General features: G+C 41.9%; 2 long non-coding RNA genes across 2 annotated transcripts in view; both read left to right on the forward strand.

Annotated features, from left to right (window-relative positions):
• The window catches only part of LOC145553813 (uncharacterized), a 30,568-nt gene extending 9,216 nt beyond the window's left edge, over positions 1–21,352 (forward strand). The window contains exon 3 of the long non-coding RNA XR_014089862.1: positions 20,476–21,352. This is a non-coding gene — a long non-coding RNA (uncharacterized LOC145553813). The remainder of the gene's footprint in view (positions 1–20,475) is intronic.
• On the forward strand, positions 8,499–11,184 carry LOC145553814 (uncharacterized). Its single transcript, XR_014089863.1, has 3 exons — positions 8,499–10,016; positions 10,495–10,609; positions 10,704–11,184. It is a non-coding gene; the product is annotated as an uncharacterized LOC145553814 (long non-coding RNA).
• Positions 21,353–22,411: the final 1,059 nt, after the last annotated feature.

Here is a 22,411-nt window from a genome sequence, read left to right on the forward strand (position 1 = left end):
ACACAATAGGGCTGAGCTGGGATTTAGAACTACTTGCTGTTTTGGGCATTATATAGCTGGACTGTTACACGTTGGATTAATGTGGCCATTAATCCAATGTGTAACAATTATGAAGCTTACTAAAAATGTCAAAATAAAAGTCTTGACATTTTTCACATCAGGTAATTGCTCTTTTGTGTTTTATGTGACTGGTTTAAACAAACTACTGTTACACATTGAATTGGTGAGGTTGTTAAAATGAAGCTTACTGAAAATTTCAAATTAAAAGTCTGCATATTCCTCAACTTTTAGTGCACCGCCGTAGGCGTTGGAATAATATTAGCGTTTTTTTATGTTATTTATTTCTCAGGATAGTGAACTGCCTTGCGCAGCAAGGCAATTCATTAGCATTTGTACAAAAGTTAGCATTTCACTGTCTTTGACTAGTGCACTAGCACTTTTATCTATAGTTAGCTTTTAGCTAATTTTCTCATTAATTAGACATGTTTAGTATACTGAATGGAGTAGTAAAATTAAAACAACATGGTCCTGTTGCTCCACATGCTACTGCCAGCATTTAAGCTAACATTAGCATATTGGCTAATTTTAGCTTATGCATCAGTTTTAACATAAGGAATGGTACAAGTACAGCTTAGTCAACATGCTTCTGCCTCTCCACAGGTTATTGACTACGTTGCAGCTTTCTTTAGCATTAATGCTAATTTTTAGCATAAAAACACTGGCTCAAAGCCGACGGGCACACTTTGGCATGCCCCTTTAAAATTTCTGCAGGAATTTTCTAGTTATTATAACATCTTCTTCCATTACCGTTAATGCGGCTCGTACCGCTGCGTGCCCACCCACAAAAGTGGTATCAAAACGTGCGGCTCGTACCCGAGAAGGGAGCTATTACTTTTATTGGGGATCGGAGTTACGATGGCGACGTAAAAAGCGAAAAACGAGCGAAATTTCCAACTGCCGAAACCCTAGAGTGTAACTGAAACCAACTGCCGCTTTTTAGAGTGAGGAACAGAGTGGAATTTTGACCCAAAAATAATTTTGAAATCGCTCTCATGGCTGCAAAACTTGTGCTATTGGTATGAAAGTTGGTCAGGAAATAGCACCGCATGCCTGCTCCGGTGAAATGTTTTCAAAATTTCTCTAGGGCTTACGGTTTTCTGTCCAGGTGCTTCAGAGCAAAGTTATGGGACATGACCAACTGACGCTTCATCCCCAGTGTTTTATATAGGTTTTTGAGTTACTACAGAAGGAGGGTGAACAGAATGTTAAATCTACAGGCAGGGCAGAGTTTTCTGGGCATTATATCACTGGTTTAACCCAACAACTGTTACACATTGGATTAGTGTGGCCATTTAAAATTAAGCTTACTGAAAATTTTATAATAAAAGCCTGTATATTTCTTTGCAGCCTAACTAACTCCTAACTAAAGCCTTGACATGTTTCACATCAATTCATTACTCTTTTGGCCTTTATGTGACTGGTTTAAACAAACTACTGTAACACTATGATTTGGTGTGGTAGTTAAAATGAAGTTTACTGAAAGTTTCAAAATAAAAGTCTGCATATTCCTCACGTTAGTGCACCGCCGTAGGCGGTGCAATAATATTCAGCTTTTTTTACCTTTTTTCGCTCAGGATAGTGAACTGCCTTGCGCAGCAAGGCAGTTCATTAACATTAGCACAAACATTTGCATTTGACCCGCCATTTTAGTGCACCGCCGTAGGCGGTGCAATAATATTAAACTTTTTTGTTATTTATTTGTCAGGATAGTAAACTGCCTTGCGCAGCAAGCCTTGACATTTTTCAATGACTCTTTTGGCCTTTTTGTGACTGGTTTAAACAAACTACTGTTACACATTGAAATGGTAAGGTAGTTAAAATGAAGCTTAATGAAAGTTTCAAAATAAAAGTGCATACTTCCCTGAGGTTAGTGCACCGCCGTAGGCAAAGAATGCCTGCTCCGGTAAAATGTTTTCGAAATTTCTCTAGGGCTTACGGTTTTCTGTCCAGGTGCTTCAGAGCAAAGTGACGGGTCATGACCAACTGACGCTCCTCCTCTGTGTTTAATATAGGTTTTTGAAAAATTACTGAGCTCTGCACACACCATATTTCTCTCATCAGTGCAATTCCTGTGAATGACCTACAGATATGAATCACGGTACTATGGGAGACGACAAATAGCCCTCTCATACGCTTCAAACGGTTTTCGGATCGGCCTTACGGATCTTGAATGGGAAGGGGTCGTTCAGTGTGCTTGTTTTAGTGAAACTGGCTGGCTCAAACAGATAGAATTGTCTCCCCCTGTGTGTCTCTCTTACAGCTGGCACCCTGTGGCCTATTTACCATAGCAACCGAACATGGCAACAGCTCCTGGGTCAGAATACAAACACTATGGCAAACATACAGTTAAAGCAGAGGGCTACTATTTAAGTGGTTTAACACACCCACTGTTAAACATTGGATTAGTGTGGCCATTTACAATGAAGCTTAATAAATTTTTCAAAATAAAAGCCTTGATCATTTTTACATCCTGCAATTGCTCTACTGGTGATTTAAAAACTGGTGTTACCAAATTACTGTTACAGACTGGATTAGTGTAGCCATTGATCATGACGCTTACTGAAAATTTCAAAATAAAAGCTTTGGCCATTTTTACATCAAGCAATTGTTCTTTTGGGCCTTACATGACTGGTTTAACCAAACCACTGTTACACATTGAATTAGTGTGGTCATTAAAATGAAGCTAATTGAAACTTTCAAAATAAAAACCTGTATATTCCTCTCACATGAGTGCACCGCCTGCTCAGGATAGTGAACTGCCTTGCGCAGCAAAGCAGTTCAATAACATTAGCACAAACTTTAGCATTTCACCCCCCTTGACTATATGCTTCAAACAGTTTTTGGATCACTCTTGCAGTTCCTGAACAGGAAGGAGATGTTTGGACTGCTTTGTTCAGAAAAACTAACAGTTAGAATCTGTTTCTCTCTTTGTGTCTCACTCACACGATAGTTGAGCTGCTCTTTAGAATTACAATGACTGAAGGTCAGAACTACTCTCAAATATCACATAGGGATGAGCTGGCATTTAGATCTACTTGCTGTTTTGGTCATTATATTGGTGGAATATACAAACCACAGTTACACATTGGATAAGTGTGGCTAATTGAAATGAAGCTTACTAAAATTTCAAAATAAAAGCCCCGACATTTTTCACGTTAGGTTATTGGTCTTTTGGGCTTTATGGTACTGGTTTAAACAAACCAGACTTGCACATTGAATTAGCGTGGTCCTTAAAATGAAGCTTACTGAAACTTTCAAAATAAAAGCCTGCATACTCCTCTCATGTCAGTGCACTGCCATAGGCGGTGCAAGAACTTTTTTTTTAACCTTTTTTTTCTCAGTATATTAGCACAAAGAGTAGCACTTCACTGCCCCCTAGTGCATTGCCTTGCGCAGCACACACACAGCAGTTGGCTGAGGATTAATTACTATAGAAGAACTACAACATGGTGGAACTCTCAGATACCACACATTAGGGCTGAGCTGGCATTTAGAACTACTTGCTGTTTTGGGCATTATATAGCTGGACTGTTACACATTGGATTAATGTGGCCATTAATCCAATGTGTAACAATTATGAAGCTTACTAAAAATTTCAAAATAAAAGCCTTGACATTTTTCACATCAGGTAATTGCTCTTTTGTGCTTTATGCGCATGGTTTAAACAAACTACTGTTACACATTAAATTGGTGAGGTAGTTAAAATGAAGCTTACTGAAAATTTCAAATTAAAAGTCTGTATATTCCTCAACTTTTAGTGCACCGCCATAGGCGGTGCAATAATATTAGTGTTTTTTATGTTATTTATTTCTCAGGATAGTGACAGTTCATTAGCATTAGTACAAAAGTTATCATTTCACTGTCTTTCACTAATACACTAGCATTTTCACCTAAAGTTAGCTTTTAGCCAATTTTCTCATTAATTAGACATGTTTAGTGTGCTGAATATAGTAGTAAAATTAAAACAACATTGTCCTGTTGCTCCACATGCTACTGCCAGCATTTAAGCTAACATTAGCATATTGGCTAATTTTAGCTCATGCATCAATTTTAACATAATGAATGGTACAACTACAGCTTATTCAACATGCTTCTGCCTCTCCACAGTTAATTGACTACGTTGCAGCTTTCTTTAGCATTAATGCTAATTTTTAACATCATAACACTGCGTCAAAGCCGACGGGCACACTTTGGCATGCCCCTTTAAAATTTCTGCAGGAATTTTCTAGTTATAGTTATTTATTTTTCTTCCGTTACCGTTAATGCGGCTCGTACCGCTGCGTGCCCACCCACAAAAGTGGTATCAAAACATGCGGCTCGATCCCGGCATTGGAGCTATTACTTTTATAGGGGATCGGAGTTACGACGGCGACGTAAAAAGCGAAAAACGAGCGAAATTTCCAACTGCCGAAACGCAGAGTGTAACTGAAACCAACTGCCGCTTTTTTAGAGTGAGAAACAGGGTGGAATTTTGACCCAAAAATAATTTTGAAATCGCTCTCATGGCCGTAAAACTTGTGCTATTGGTATGAAAGTTGGTCAGGAAATAGCACCGCATGTCTGCTCCGGTAAAATGTTTTCAAAATTTCTCTAGGGCTTACGGTTTTCTGTCCAGGTGCTTCAGAGCAAAGTGATGGGACATGACCAACTGACGCTCCTCCTCAGTGTTTAATATAGGTTTTTGAAAAATTACTGAGCTCACCACACACCATTTTTCTCTCATCAGTGCAATTATTGTGAATGACCTACAGATATGAATCACAGGACTATCAGAGACGACAAGTAGCCCTCTCATACGCTTCAAACGGTTTTTGGATCGGCATAACGGTTCCTGAACTGGAAGGGGTCGTTCAGACTGCTTTTTTCATGAAAAGTGACTGGGTGTTCTCAAAGTTACATGAAGTGTCTCTCACACACACACAGCAGTTGGCAGAGGCTTGATCGCTATGGCAACTGCTGGTTTGGCCTACAAGGTCTCTGTAGTTCTAAACATGGCGGAACACCTTAATACAGAGGGCAGAGCAGAAGGTCAGAACTACAACATGGCGGATCATTCAGTTATTACAGAGGAGGGCTGAGCTGGAATGTAGAGCTACTTGCTGTTTTGGGCATTATATTGGTGGATTAACCAAACCACTGTTACACATTGGATTAGTGTGTCTATTTAAAATGAAGCTTACTGAAAATTTCAAAATAAAAGCCCTGACATTTTTCACATCAGGTTATTGCTCTTTTGGGCTTTATGGGACTGGTTTAAACAAACCAGAGTTGCACATTGAATTAGCGTGGTCATTAAAATTAGGCTTACTGATACTTTCAAAATAAAAGCCTGCATGCTCCTCTCACGTCAGTGCACCGCCGTAGGCGGTGCAATAATATTAGCCTTTTTTATGTTATTTATTTCTCAGGATAGTAAACTGCCTTGCGCAGCAAGGCAGTTTATTACCATTAGCACAAACATTAGCATTTCACCCCCTTTGACTATATGCTTCACACCGTTTTTGGATCACTCTAAATGATCCTGAATAGGAAGGAGAGGTTTGGATTGCTTTGTTCAGATAAATTAACTGCTTCAAACAGAATTCTGTTTCTCTCTTTGTGTCTCACTCACACGATAGTTGAGCTGCTCTTTAGAACTACAATGACTGAAGGTCAGAACTACTCTCAAATAGCACATAGGGATGAGCTGGCATTTAGACCTACTTGCTGTTTTGGGCATTATATAGCTGGACTAATGTGGTGAATAATGTGGCCATTAATCCAATGTGTAACAAAAGTGAAGCTTACTGAAAATTTCAAAATAAAAGCCTTGACATTTTTCACATCAGGTATTTCCTCTTTTGTGCTTTATGTGACTGGTTTAAACAAACTACTGTTACACATTGAATTGGTGTGGTAGTTAAAAAGAAGCTAACTGAAAGTTTCAAAATAAAAGTCTGCATATTCCTCACGTGTTAGTGCACCGCCGTAGGCGGTGCAATAATATTAGCTTTTTTTATGTTATTTATTTCTCAGGATAGTGAACTGCCTTGCGCAGCAAGGCAGTTCATTAGCATTTGTACAAAAGTTAGCATTTCACTGTCTTTGACTAGTGCACTAGCACTTTTACCTAAAGTTAGCTTTTAGCTAATTTTCTCATTAATTAGACATGTTTAGTATACTGAATGGAGTAGTAAAATTAAAACAACATGGTCCTGTTGCTCCACATGCTACTGCCAGCATTTAAGCTAACATTAGCATTTTGGCTAATTTTAGCTTATGCATCAGTTTTAACATAATGAATGGTACAAGTACAGCTTATTCTACATGCTTCTGCCTCTCCACAGGTTATTGACTACGTTGCAGCTTTCTTTAGCATTAATGCTAATTTTTAGCATAAAAACACTGGCTCAAAGCCGACGGGCACACTTTGGCATGCCCCTTTAAAATTTCTGCAGGAATTTTCTAGTTCCCATTAAAACGGAATTATGTTTTAATAGGGAATTAAAATTTGAGAATGTTGATCAGTTAAATAGCATTGAGGGATAATGCTATTTAACAGTTTTTAAAATAATACTGGGATCATTATGAGAATTTGAGGTATAGATATTAGGATCCAGTATATGGCAGTAGTGCAACAATAATGGATGCAAGCTGCTGTTGAAATCTAAAGAAGAAGAAAGCGCCCATTTTCTTTTAGCACATGCTAGTAGCAACACGAAGGATCAGCACTTTTACCGTTACCGTTACCTTTCGGAAACGACCGTAATCAGTTCAGTTAAATCTAAACTTGGCAACTTTTATTTTTCAATGTAATAAATGTGATATTCAATTGACCTGTTATGACTAAAATTTTGGGTGTCCGCCCCCCCTGCTGCTGCTGCATCGCTGTGGAAAACTTGGAGCGGCAGAGATATCTGCGGCTTAGATGTGTATGTTTACTGGTTAAAAAAACAACAACTTTGGGGTTGTGGTTTATAGTCCGGTGCGGCTCATAGTTAGGAAAATACGGACTATAATACTTCCTGGATTTTTTCTGTGAAGAACCCAGAGAGGGTTATTTGGTTATTATTTATTTCATTAATAGTGTTATTATTTATTTCCTGACTTTTGTTCTGCGAAGAACCCAGAGAGGGTTATTTGATTGTGCTTTCTGGAAAACAATACATTTTTACATTTAGGCACTCCTGCAATCATCACACTTTTTCTGTTGCAAACTGACTCCGGCCCCCAACCAGAGAAGGGAACAGTTATGTGGCCCTCACAGGAAAAAGTTTGGAGACCACTGCTGTGAAGGCTATTTTTGCAGTGGTGCTTTAAATAAACGCATAAAATATTTATTTTCTTTATGTGTTTATTAGCTGTCAATTGTGTCAAAATATCAATTGAGAGACATTTACTGCTTGTGAAAATCTAAACCATCTGAATACATTTTACCATCTACATTAATAAACTTGAAATGAAGACGAAGAGGAACAGCAGGTTTGTCCTGGTTTGCAGACGAGGTATATATTTCTTTAAGGGTCAATGAAATGGGGTCCAGACACAAACACAGTTTAATCTGAAGATTCTGGAGGATGTGTGAATAGGTCTGTCACCATGAAACATAAGTTGTTCCAAAGTTCTCAACAAACGATAATATAGTTCTTTTGAGGCCATTTTTAAGTTATATAATGGTAGTGACGAAATAATAATGCAATACATTCTCAAAGGTCATTAGACTTTAAATTCTAATGAACATTTAACACTGGAACTGGAAGACATTTTTAATATCGAGAATAAATAAATCTAATTAATTTTGAAGTCTTTTTAAACAAAATTTCTTTTCAATATAAGGTCTAATCGAGATCAAAGTACCAAACTGAAGACTTTTATTATCCAGTTTTTGGTAGAGAGAAAAAAAGAGAAACAATAAATCATCCATCCATCCATTTTCTTTACACCCTTGTCCCTTAATGGGGTCGGGAGGGTTGCTGGTGCCTCTCCAGCTAACGTTCCGGGCGAGAGGCGGGGTCACCCTGGACAGGTCGCCAGTCTGTCACAGGGCAACACAGAGACACACAACCATACACACACACACTCACACCTAGGGACAATTTGGAGAGGCCAATTAACCTGACAATCATGTTTTTGGACTGTGGGAGGAAACCGGAGTACCCGGAGAAAACCCACGCATGCACAGGGAGAACATGCAAACTCCATGCAGAAAGACCGGGGCCGGGAATCGAACCCAGAACCTTCTTGCTCACTGCAAAAACTGAAATCTTAGTAAGATTAAATATCTTAAATTAAGGAGATTTTTCTTGTTTTCTTACTGACAAGATAATTTTTCTCACCAAGAGGGATTTATGTTAGAATATTTTTCTTAAGTGTTTTTGTACTTAATTATCTCAGTAAGATATAAAAGCTTAATATTAAGAAAATATTACGTATTATGAGTAAATATGTGCTAGAATCTAGAATATCAATATTTACCAATCAAACTTCAAGTCTAGAACTTATTTTATATAAGTAAAAATTTCTTATTTCAAGCACATAAAGCGAAATCACATACTTAATTAAATGTCTTCAGATAATTAAAACAGACTATGTCCAAATGGAATCCTTTGTGTTATTGTCAATGAAAAATAAAAACCCCCATGAACTTATACTCTTGTATAAGTTGGCAGAGTGTACTGGAAATTATAATTTAATATTTAAACGGTTGACATTTAACACAATTTCAGAGACAATATCAGTTTATATATCAAGATAATTCTTGGCATGTTTCCATCTGCTAAGGACCTTAATCTGATGATCTTGATGCAAGATGTGGGACATCTTACTGACATGTCATGACATTTCTATTGATGTGTGATTTGAAATGGCTGGTTTTCCACACAATGAGATTAGAATCAACAATATTGATTAGCTCAATGTCATGATAAATATTTTAACTTTTGGTTTATATTTCAAATTCTTACTTTATAAGTTATTAATATTAGTTTGAACAATATTTTATTGTTCAAACTAACAATAACAAGTAGTCCTTGTTTGATTTAATTATGACATCATACAATCCAAATGGGAAAGCGCCCAAAATGTCAGTGAGATAGTATTAATGTTCGATACAACAGATTTTCTTTCCGATCCAATACCGAGTAAAATTTAAGCTGGTATTGGCAATACAGATCCCATACTTTGTGCAAAGACAGTTAATTTGTTTCTTAATTAAATAAAAAAATAAATGTAATCCATATCTTGGCTTCATAAAAAGAACACAATGTACTCTGATGCACTCATTTTAAACTCAGAAGTACATTGAGACAACAATCTCGTTTACTATTAACTATTTTAATTCAGCTGAAATATACAAAACGTGAAAATCGAGTTGCAAACTAAAAAAAAGAAAATTAGTAAAGTAATAACCCTACTAAATACATCCTTGTTTAATTATTAAAACTACTATAAAATGACAGCTGAAATAGCTCCATGTCACTTTTTTTTTATAATCTGTCAACATGTTCATTTCTGAGTGAGTGACAGTCGGCAGCACGCTGCGCATGGGCATTACGTCCTTACACATTACATACTTACCAAGCGGAAGAAAAAGTAGTTCCCATTAACAACGTTTCATTTAGGCAAGATCTCAATAATTTAGTTACTTTCTAACGTACTCTAGTTAATCTACATTATCTCAAATTACTAAAGTGTTGAAAGTATTGATCCTTGGATCTGACAATAGATTTTAAAGAATTAAGTTCTGGTATCGGAAGAATCGATATTTCAGTATCAATCCGCACATCGCTAACGGCAACGCCAGAGATCTTTTAACTGCCCTGATTAACGGTTAATTCAGTTGTAACAGCCTAACTAAGCTTTTATCTACTGTACTTTTATAAGATTTTCTTTTGGCAAATTCTCTAATCTCGGTTGGACATGAATGACGATGGAGGACTTTTTTACGTGTATAGACCCTACAGCTGCTGTACTGAGGGGTAAGTTTAAAGTCTGTCTTTCTAAGATAAGCTAACTAAAGCTAGTTAGCATGTCGTGAAATGCCAATTTTCATCCGCGGTTAAAGAGCCGCTCTTGTGAATATGAGCTTTGAACAGTCATTAACCACAACAGCTGTGGCTTAAAAATAATATCGACACGAGTTCTTGGTAGCTTCCGTTTTTTAACATAGCTAAGGTGGCTTCTCATTCGGGAAATGGTTAAAGGGCAATTCCGCCTAGTATTTCACTAACTGAGGGTGTTTGATGTGCTGTAATTTAAAAACTTAAATGCAATGAGTCTAAAAGCCTAGGTTAGATATTCCACACTGTTACCAGGATATTTTAAACACTATTTTTGATTGGTGAATTTAAGTAGTCCTTGTTTGATTTAATTAAAATAACTTTCTTGCCATCTTGAATTCATGTAATATTGTAATTGAGCACATAAACTAAAATAAGACTTGTTTTATTTTTCAAGTAAACCAAACTGTTGCCATGGTGAAGCCTATGCCAGACACATCGTCAATCACGTATTGCACCATCTACAAGAAACTTTGGGAATTGCAAGTGACGCCGTCCTTCACATTCTTGAGGTAAGAAATGTATGATACTGATTCATCATTACACTGATTAGTCCCTAAAACGTGGTTTGTTTTGTGATTGTTTTTCTTTCTGTGCTCCAATTAGCAGATGACCCAACAACTTCAAACAAGATCACTTTTCAGCTCTGTGGTGATCGTGAAACCAACTTTCTACTGGCCATTGGAACCATGCCTGCCCTGATCTTCTGAAAGGAGGACATCATAGCTACTACACCTTTCAGCATCCGTGTGTGGGGCCACTCCTCTCTGTGCTGCTGACAGACGTCTTGAGAACGCCGTCCGTAACTGAGGCAAGACTTCCACATATAAAAGGCTATGGCTTATTGGAAGAAGTTCATTGCGGAGGAAGCTCCTATTGTTGACATCTAATCCCAAGATTTTTTTTTGCTTTGGACAATTTGGTTTGCTTGACTCTTAGTGCGGCAGATGTGTCAGATCGTCATTGTTCTGTCATTTTACAGGATTGTTTCAGAATCAGATGCCCATCCAGACTTTAAATTCTGACCAGTAGTCATGTTTTATTGTGTTTATGTGAAACTTAAACGTAATAAAGATGTTAAAAGTAATTGAACTCATGTCTTCATTTCAGCAAGCCAATAACATCTCTTGTTCCAGTATTCACAGGATCAATTTTTGGATTTTTGTCTTGGCATAAGAACCTTGAGTAAAGCTGTGACAAAATATATATTTTAATCCTATGCAACAATAAAAATTAACTAGATTTAGGTATACACTGCAAAAAGTCCCCTTTCAAAAACAAGAAAAAAAGTACAAAAATAGGGTATAATTTTCTTAAAATAAGAAATTATCTGCCAACAGAACAAGAAAATTTACCTTGTCAAAATTTTCCAAAACAAGAAAAAATATCTAACCAAGATAAACCTACAAATATCTTAAAATTAGTGTATTTGTACTTAAAACAAGCCAATTTTACTAATACAAATAGAATATATGAGATTTATTTTCTTAATACATAGAACATTTTTCTTAAAATAAGAAAATTTTACGCTATTTCAAGAAATTCAGTGTCAAGTAACATTTTCTTTACTTGAGATAATTTTTCTTAAAATAAGATAATATATCTTACTCGTATAAGTAAAATTGGCTTGTAAAAATACACTAATTTTAAGATATTGTAGGTTTATCTTGGTTAGATATTTTTTCTTGTTTTAGAAAATCTTGGCAAGATAAATTTTCTTGTTCTGTTGGCAGATAATTTTTCTCATTTTAAGAAAATTATACCCTATTTTTGTACTTTTTTTTCTTGTTTTTGAAAGGGGACTTTTTGCAGTGACAGCAACAGCTCTACCAACTGCGCCACTGTGCAGCCCCATCTCAATATATTAATACATTTTTTACATTTATCAATAATCTTCTGTATCCACCCATCCATCCATTTTCTTCCGCTTATCCGAGGTCGGGTCACGGGGGCAGCAGCTTCAGAAGGGAGGCCCAGACTTCCCTCTCCCCAGCCACTTCTTCCAGCTCCTCCGGGGGAATCCCAAGGCGTTCCCAGGCCAGCCGAGAGACATAGTCCCTCCAGCGTGTCCTGGGTCTTCCCCGAGGCCTCCTCCCGGTGGGACGTGCCCGGAACACCTCACCAGGGAGGCGTCCAGGAGGCATCCTTACCAGATGCCCGAGCCACCTCAACTGGCTCCTCTCGACGTGGAGGAGCAGCGGCTCTACTCTGAGTCCCTCCTGGATGACCAAACTTCTCACCCTATCTCTAAGGGAGAGCCCAGCCACCCTGCGGAGGAAACCCATTTCGGCCGCTTGTACCCGTGATCTCGTTCTTTCGGTCATGACCCAAAGCTCATGACCATAGATGAGGGTGGGAACGTAGATCGACCGGTAAATCGAGAGCTTCGCTTTTTGGCTCAGCTCTCTCTTCACCACGACGGACCGGTACAGCGCCCGCTTCACAGTAGACGCTGCCCCAATCCGCCTGTCGATCTCCCGCTCCCTTCTTCCCTCATTCGTGAACAAGATCCCCAGATACTTAAACTCCTCCACTTGAGGCAGGACGACCCCCCTGACCCGGAGAAGGCACTCTACCCTTTTCCGGCTCAAGACCATGGCCTCGGATTTGGAGGCACTGAGCCTCATCCCGGCCGCTTCACACTCGGCTGCGAACCGCTCCAGTGAGAGCTGCAGATCACGTTCCGATGAAGCCAACAGGACCACATCATCCGCAAAAAGCAGAGATGCGATCCTAAGGCCACCAAAACGGATCCCCTCAACACCTCGGCTGCGCCTAGAAATTCTGTTCATAAAAGTAATGAACAGAATCGGTGACCAAGGGCAGCCTTGGCGGAGTCCAACTCTCACCGGAAACGAGCCCGACTTACTGCCGGCAATGCGGACCAGACTCTGGTCCGCATTGCCGGCAAGAACTGAACTGAATGTCGAATTGAACTGAATGTCGAATTGCTGTGGGTCCACTGACAGCCCGTATCAAAGGGCCCGGTACCCCATACTCCCGGAGTACCCCCTACAGGGCCCCCCGAGGGACACGGTCAAACGCCTTCTCCAAGTCCACAAAACACATGTAGACTGGTTGGGCGAACTCCCATGCACCCTCCAGGACCCTGCTGAGGGTGTAGAGCTGGTCCAGTGTTCCACGACCAGGACGAAAACTACACTGCTCTTCCTGAATCCAAGGTTCGACTATCCGACGGACCCTCCTCTCCAGGATCCCTGAATAGACCTTACCAGGGAGGCTTAAGAGTGTGATCCCCCTGTAATTGGAGCACACCCTCCGGTCCCCCTTTTTAAACAGGGGGACCACCACCCCAGTCTGCCAGTCCAGGGGAACTGCCCCCGATGTCCATGCGATATTGCAGAGTCGCGTTAGCCAACACAACCCCGCAACATCCAGAGCCTTAAGGAACTCCGGGCGGATCTCATCCACCCCCGGGGCCCTGCCACCGAGGAGCTTTTTGACCACCTCGGCGACCTCGTCCCCAGAGATTGGAGAGCCCAACCCAGAGTCCCCATGCTCAGCTTCCTCAACAGAAGGCATGTTGGTGGAATTGAGGAGGTCTTCGAAGTATTCCGCCCACCGGCCCACAACGTCCCGAGTTGAGGTCAGCAGCGCACCATCCCCACTATAAACAGTGTTGGTGCTGCACTGCTTCCCCCTCCTGAACGCCGGATGGTGGACCAGAATCGCCTCGAAGCCGTACGGAAGTCTGTCTCCATGGCCTCTCCAAACTCCTCCCATGCCCGAGTTTTTGATCAGCGACAACCCGAGCTGCATGCCGTTTCGCCCGCCGGTACCCATCAGCTGCTTCTGGAGTCCCACAGGCCAAAAAGGCCCGGTAGGACTCCTTCAGCTTGACAGCATCCCTCACCGAAGGTGTCCACCAACGGGTTCGAGGGTTGCCGCCGCGACAGGCACCAACAACCTTGCGGCCGCAGCTCCGATAGGCCGCCTTGGCAATGGAGGTACGGAACATGGTCCACTCAGACTCAATGTCCCCCACCTCCCCCGGAATGTGTTCGAAGTTCTGCCGGAGATGAGAGTTGAAGCTCCGTCTCACAGGGGACTCCGCCAGACGTTCCCAGCAGACCCTCACTACACGTTTGGGCCTGCCAGGTCTGACCGGCTTCCTCCCCCACCACCGGAGCCAACTCGTCACCAGGTAGTGGTCAGTGGACAGCTCCGCACCTCTCTTCACCCGAGTGTCCAAGACATACGGCCGCAAATCCGATGAGACGATGACAAAGTCAATCATCGAACTGCGGCCTAGGGCGTCCTGGTGCCAAGTGCACATATGGACGCCCTTATGCCTGAACATGGTGTTCGTGATGGACAATCCGTGACGAGCACAGAAATCCAACAACAGAACACCGCTTGGGTTCAGATCGGGGGGGCCGTTTCTCCCAACCACGCCTCTCCAGGTCTCACTGTCATTGCCCACGTGAGCGTTGAAGTCTCCCAGTAGAACAAGGGAGTCCCCAGGAGGGGCACTCTCCAGTACCCCCTCTAAGGACTCCAAGAAGGGTGGGTAATCTGAACTGCCGTTCGGCCCGTAAGCACAAACAACAGTCAGAACCCGTCCCCCCACCCGTAGGCGGAGGGAGGCTACCCTCTCGTTCACCGGGGTGAACCCCAACGTACAGGCGCCCAAATGGGGGGCAACAAGTATGCCCACTCCAGCCCGGCGCCTCTCACCGTGGGCAACTCCAGAGTGGAAGTACGTCCAGCCCCTCTCAAGGAGACTGGTTCCAGAACCAGAGCCATGTGTCGAGGTGAGGCCAACTATTTCTAGCCGGAACCTCTCAGCCTCGCACGCTAGCTCCGGCTCCTTCCACACCAGAGAGGTGACGTTCCACGTCCCAAGAGCCAGCTTCTGCAGCCGAGGATCAGACCGCCAGGGTCCCCTCCCTTGGCTGCCGCCCATAGCACAATGCACCCGACCCCTTTGGCCCCTCGGACAGGTGGTGAGCCCATTGGAAGGGGGACCCACGTCTCCTCTTCGGGCTGAGCCCGGCCGGGCTCCGTGGGTAAAAGCCCGGCACATAATGAGCATAATTTTAAATTCTTCCGCTTTTTCCTGAAGCAGCTTGTTGTTCTCATATGTAGCCTGTTCCTTTTTAATTTTCAGCTCTTCATTGGTTTTAGTTAATGTCTGTCTCTCAATAGACACCTTGCTGACTTTTTTCAAGATGCCTACAAGCTTCTCTGTCTCTCTCGCTACGTAAGACGATGGCTTACTGCTCTCACTCATTCTTGGTCCGTTAGTTAGAAATTGGTGACAATCCTTGTACTTGCTCTTGACTTTTGCAATGGTTATGACGGTGCAGCTTTGTGATGTCACTCTTGCTTCATAAGAGTGACATCAATTCTCTTTGTGACATCAATTCGTGTGATGTCACAAATTGATGTCACTACCTCAGCAGAACAACTAGAAAATTGCTGAAGTTTGAATAAAAACAAACTTTAAGGCTGAATGCAGCTGTGCTTAGCTGATGGCTTTTGGAGACAGTACAACTGTCTCCAATAGCCATCAAGAGCCACTGTCTCCCAAGTGCAGATTTCACCAAGGCTGAAATCCGCACTTGGGAGACAGTGGCTCTTGAGGACAATGGACTGGCATAGCAGGACCAACAGTCAAAAGGAAACATTGTGCCCGAAAACAGAAGAAGGGGAAATGGGTGGGCGTGTTGACCCAGCTGATGCTTTGGAAGCCACCAATTCTGACTCTCTTTCTGGCCAAAGTCCGCTCACCGGGTAAGAAAGTGGATTTGTTAGATCTGAGGTTAAGAGTTTCTGCAGAGATGAAGAACTGTGCCGTTCTTTGCTAACGGAAATCTGGCATAACCGCAACATGCCAGATTTTAGCCTTCTAAATCAACGGTCTTCAGTTATTCCAAGCAGACCGTGACCAACGTGCTGATGGTCAGGAAAAACACAGGGAGGAGGACAATGTATGTAAGTGAATGAAGGTTGGTGTACGAGCTGTGGCCTGGTTAAAAGCTGTCAGCCATACTATCTGCCTCGGGAGTTTACTGCGGTGTTCGTCACCATTGTTTACATTCCGCCGGGTGCTAATGGCAACGAAGCATTGAAGGAGCTGTATGACACCGTTAGCTCACTGCAGATGAAGCACCCGGAGGCGTTTTACGTGGTTGCAGGGTCTTTAACCATGTGAAACTGACTGACACTGCTCAGTTTTTATCAGCATGTCATCCTTCTTACGCTCTGTATTGTGTGTACACTAACATTCATGGTGCGTACAGAGCTCTTCCTTGCCCCCATCTTGTTCTCTCCGATCACATCTCCATCCTGCTGGTGCCAGCATATTGTCCGCTGATGACACAGATTAGGGTAAGGAAGAAGACAGTCACTGTGTGGCCCAAGGATGCAGCCTGTGCGCTCCAGGACTGTTTTCAGTCCACAGATTGGCAGGTCTTCAGAGAGGTGGCTCCTTATGAGGGAGAGATGAACCTGGAGGAATACCCCTCCTCTGTTCTTTGCTTCATCTCTAAGTGTGCTGATGATTTCTCCACCACCATGACAGTAACCCGATACCCGAACCAGAAACCCTGGCTGAATGTTGAGGTGAAAGCTCTGTTGAAAGCTGGGGACAGGCGAGGCATCAGCACTCAGAGAAGCAACCCGTACCTCGAGAGTGAAAATTCTCCAACCTAGGGTTAGCGTTAGCCTAACCCTAACCCTTCACTGCCAGATGCACTTAACAAGCCCTATTCCCGCTTTGAGCATCCTAACACCCCCCTCAGTACCAGACTAATACCACCTCCTAGTGACATGCTTCTCCTCACATCTTCTCATAGCAGATGTGAGGAAGTCCTTCCAGGAAATCAACCCCTGTAAGGCTGCAGGCCCCGACAAGGGAGGGTTCTGAGGGACTGTGTACATCAACTGTCTCATAATCGGAGAGCAAAGCCTGCAGGTTTAGCTCCTACTTACTTCAGAAGACAGACCACCGGGACGCTCCGTCTTGCTTCTGGGTTTGGCCTGGCTATTTTTCCGGCCAGCGAACCATTCTGCCACCCAGTGGTCCTTTTTCAGACCACTTAGTCTCCTGTACCGTTCAAAAACGCACAATATGTCTAGAAATAATTTTAGGATATTATAAGGAAGTGCTGAGATATACAGTTTTCCAGCGAACTAACGTATTTGCCACTTCGGCACAAGCACAGTGAGAAACGTTCAGAGGATAAAAACACTAGACTTCGAGCAAAACTCAGATGGCCCAGCTTTTACTAGCATGTAAACGCACCATCTAGACACAAATCTGGGAGCTTCCCCGAATGAGTCTCAAAAATAGTTGTGCCGGATTTGTGTGTAAATTCAGTTTTGTGTGTGTGTACCAGGTGATTTGTGCGTACTTTTTCAACATGTATAGGCGTAGGAGGTTTATTTTATTTTTAAGTTTTACAAATCGAGTATTACACACATAGATATTTTTACACACACATAGATATTTTTACGCACGCACAAAACACTCACACGCACAAATCTTTTTACACACGCACAGATATTTTGAGACTATTTTCACTCCATAGTTTGGAGGTCGTAGTGGTTTCTTAAATTCTCCACAGACTGTGTACGGGTGTGTGGCGGTAAAACGCCATGGACAAGCTACCCCTCCTAGACTCTGTTCATTAATACCAACACCAGGATGAAAGACCGACACAATTTCACCACTGAAGTGAATCCCCAAAACAGCATGTAAGTCTTCTGGTTTGTCACGTATGCAGGCTGCACTATGCTCTTGATGTAGTCCAGAGCAGGTGGTCCCCAACCTTTTTATTACCGCCGACCGGTCAAGACTTTGAAATTTTGCTGCGGGTGGGGGGCGGTCGCTTTTTTGTTCTCCGTCATTTTGACCGACAGGATTTTAAATAATCGGTCATGTTCTATTTTTACCCGTCAAATTATAATCATGTTAACATCGGTTACTTAGCCGCATTTTTATGCCGTTTAGTTAATATTCACCCCGTTGAACCGTGAATCCAGATCCCATCACACATAAAGCAGATAAATGCATCTAACTTTTTCTCCATAGTGACAAAAACCACTGACTGTGGCCCCAATAACTTATAATAAATTAAATTAAACGACTCCACTTAAATTACCAGCACTTCACCTGCTGGGGTCTGAACGCCCAGCTTCACAAATTCCTCCTGGTTGCATCTGCAGAGAAATCTGCGCTGGTTCATCGAGCGGTTGGATCAGTCTGAACCAAACCGATTCATTAAACCCTTCTTTTATACCCTGTGTGCGAGGATTTTTTATTTTTTGTGTGGTTTCACTTCCCCTTAACAGACAGATGTTATGTCTGCCGTGCTTCTGAGCGCCGCTCTCCTTCTGGGCGCGGGAGGGTCACGTCTTCAGCTCCATTTGTTAAAGCCGCAGGGTGAGTTAAGTTTAAGTCTTTGCAGGGGCAGAGCCGCGTCCGCGTTGGTTGTGCAGCCGCAGCGCACTTAATTAACTTGTGCACCTTCATTTATTTCCTCAAGATAAACTGCCGGCTCCTCTGTTTAGACTATAAATGGATTCAACATTGCATTCTCTTTAGTTTTATCTGTTCTGTATGTAAGGAGACTGAAATTAAACGCGCTATTTCTACAAAAGTTGTTGAATGGGCTTCCTAACCAGACGCTCCAAAGCGTCCGGTCCATAACTCTTCAACACGCCGCCAGCTTCCGGTCAGAAAGACGCATTTAGTTCAGTATCCATGAGATGATATTCAGAAAGGATTCTTTTATTGATTGATTTTAGTTGCCTCTGCGATGAACTCTTTGTGTAAAGTGTGTAAAGACAGTGGTTTAAATTTTCCTGTCATTTAAAAAAATAACTGGTTAAATACGTAAAATATTCCGTTAACGCGACCTCTGGGTCGCATGTAACGAAGCACAGCACATGGCGCTACAGCCCCCGCCACCAGTAGGTGACACCCTGCTGCAGAGCCAAGTTGGGCCGGTGGAAACGCGGTCACTCCGAAATAGAGCCGAGTCGAGCCGGGTTGTTGAGAGAACTTTACAGAATGTCGCCAGTGAAAGTCCATGAGTAGGAGGAACAAAACAAGACCAGCAGAGGGCGGTGTTGTCACATAGAACAGAATGGAATGGGTCAAACACGTCACAGGGTCCGAGCTGCGTCACGTGTTCCCTCATGACGTAATTATTACAAGACTTAAAAGTTTATAGCGGGCTGCACAGTGGCGCAGCAAGAAGGTTGTGGGTTCGATTCCCGGCCCGGGCCCCTCTGCATGGAGCTTGCCTCTCCGGGTACTCCGGTTTCCTCCCACAGTCCAAAAACATGACTGTCAGGTTAATTGGGTTCCCTCTAAATTCTCAGGTGTGAGTGTGTGTGCATGGTTGTTTGTCCTGTCTGTCTCTATATGTTCCCCCTGTGACACGCTGGCGACCTGTCCAGGGCGTAACCCGCTCGCTCCCGAATTGTTCAACTGGTGAACGATTCGGAGTAACGTTTCGTCTGAAACATTACCTCCAGTGGGGGCACCCCACGGGGGGACAAGGGAAAAATGGATGAATGTGAATGAATGAATGTTTATTTTACCTCATATTCAAAAAATAACATTTTTCAGATAATATTTGCATGATTGTTTTCATACAGTAAACTCCATTTCTGAAACATGAGTCCTGAAATCAAAAATAAAATATAAGTAAGAGTGAAGTAATAATAATACTCAAAGTAATAATAATATGAATTGGGATATATTAAATGAGTAATTATTGAAGCCATTCAACTCTGTATTTATTTTATATTGATGTGCCGCAGCAATCTGATTGGTCTGATTGGAGTTACTTGCTCCACAGACCAACAAATGAGACGCTGGGATCTCACATAATTATTTACATTTTACATTTAGTGTACATTTTACACCGGAAACTAAAACAACTGATTTCATGCTTTTCTATGAATCAATTTAACATTCAAATATTTAATTGTGTACTAAAATAATTATTCGACCATATGCTTAAATAGGTTTGTTTGTGTGTAGTTATAGTACGTTTATTCTATCTGATACTCCGTAATAATTTCTTAAGTAGTAATTTATTAAATTGTGACAATGTTGTCACTCCTCAGTATTTAATTGAACTAGTGAATTATTTGTATCAATGTTTAGTTTTCTTCTAGAGATTTACTCTACCGGGTCACAAAGTTGTTTTTCATGTAAACTTACTTCATCAGTAGATGATGAATAATTTTGGCTCAAACTATTTCTTTGGGGATGTTTTTGCTTCTGTTTTAGGTATTAAGAACTGGGGGCTTATTCAGACCCTAAATACCAAATACCACACACCATAAACATAGCAGCAAGGTGTTATTTTTATTTATTTGTTTATTTTTTACACAGGTTCTCATGGGGATGACATTTAGGAGCAGCTAAATTGCATCCCGAAAGCTCAAGTAATCTGTGACCTCTGACCCCAAACTCCTAGAGGAGCTGAAGCAGAAACTGAATGGATGCAGAGAAAAGAGAGAAAGTTTAAACTATTTTTTTCACCGATCATAATGGTCAAGAATCATCTCCCCAACTCCAACATCTCTCTGCTCATCTTTCTAAACATACACCCAGATTTAAAGAGGAACATCAAAAGCAAAGTAAGTGGATTAGCAGAGCTGCTAACGTCAGACTGGGTCATCCAGAAGAATTGTAGAATATCGGCTCGACTTCCTGGATATTGGGCTGGTAGCATGAGAAGACAGTTATGAGACGGACACAGAAAGTCTTCAGTCAGAGGCTTCTTCAGCATCACCATCCACAACCTCTCTTTGAAGAACCTTGGATAATATTAGTCATGATGATATTTAATTCCTCTATAGCAGTGGTCCCCACTGGGGGTTTGCACCGCCAGATAAGGCTTCTGCATGTTGGTGTTCCCACTAAAGCTTGAATATGCCCGATTAGGATTGTCTTGGCCCTTCTATCGCAGCCTGTGGGGTTTTCCCTGACTGGGACCGAGAATACAACCTGTTGAATGTGACAGGTAGCCAATCAGAAAGCGCGGTGACGTAAGAACAGAGGGGAATCCCAAACAGCTGACATATCGCGCAACTGAGAGTCCGGTGGATATCGAAGATGATATGTGGAAATGTTTATTATTATATGTAAAGATCATTATTATATATGTTTATTATGTTTATTCAGTTGAAAATGTTAACTATGAAAAAACATAGTCACCTCTAAGTCATAGTCCAGCAAATAAAGCAGCTGCTACCGTCGTCTTTTATCCAACGCCTTTTCTTTTTGTTGCATCTTTTATCTCTTAAAATGACTCCACAAACTATCACTATTGCTTCTACATCGTCATCCGTGTTCTAAATTCTAAATTCCTGCTATGTTGGGAGTTTTACTGGATTATCCTCTGGAATCGGGATGTTCGTGACTGGAATCAGTTTATGTTGCTCCTGCCTTGAAGCAACACGAACCGATCGAACCTGTTGGACTTTTATCAGCTCTGTGGTCACAGAGGTTTGGAGAATCGGCCGACTATTCTTAAATCTTGCCGTCTAAACCAGACTTAAGATTCACAAGCTCTACTCATCTCCTCTTGACCACTTCCCAAACGTTTCCTGACTCTGGTCGGTATGGTAACGTTTACATATCCCTTCAAATTAATATACGGATGCGCAACAGAAACGAAAATTTTACTTTTGTGAAAATTTTAACTCATGATAACGACCAACGGGAGCCCTGAGCTTGTTTCTCTGCAACAAGGCGGTCCCATCTGGGAGTGATGGGAGACAATGACACCCGAAGTGTTGCTTATATGCACAACCTGCTTTTCTCTACATGGCGAAGCAGTTTCAAGGCTTCATTGGTCCCCAACGCCCGGTACTGGTCCGTGTCCCGGGGTTTGGGGACCACTGGCCCAGAGGACCTTCCAAAGACTCTGCAAAGACCATCCATGCTCTGGTTAACTTTAATTGACATAGTGTAGTCTTAGTTTGAAGTGAGTAGGAACAAAGTCAATTTTGGACTTTACAGAAGAAACTTAAGTTCCACTGCGACATAGAGTTGTAACTATGTCTCACCCTCAGTAGCCTTTGTAATTATCTAAAGTAAACAACAATAAATTGCCGTCCATTGTCGTTTCCCTTTCTAACATCATAAGTAAGACCGGAGTCCGGTAATGATGATTGGAAGTCGGTCTGCGCGATGAATCCCAAATGATTAGATATCCTATTTGTATTCAGCAACTTGTTACTCAATGGAAATAAGGATCCACACCTCAATCACTGAAGCCGTATGCCCATAATAATTACTTTAGAAGGCCATTAAGACAAAA

The sequence above is a fragment of the Poecilia reticulata genome, chromosome 11 (assembly GCF_904066995.2).
Source record: "Poecilia reticulata chromosome 11, P_reticulata-male-v2, whole genome shotgun sequence".
NCBI lineage: Eukaryota > Metazoa > Chordata > Actinopteri > Cyprinodontiformes > Poeciliidae > Poecilia > Poecilia reticulata.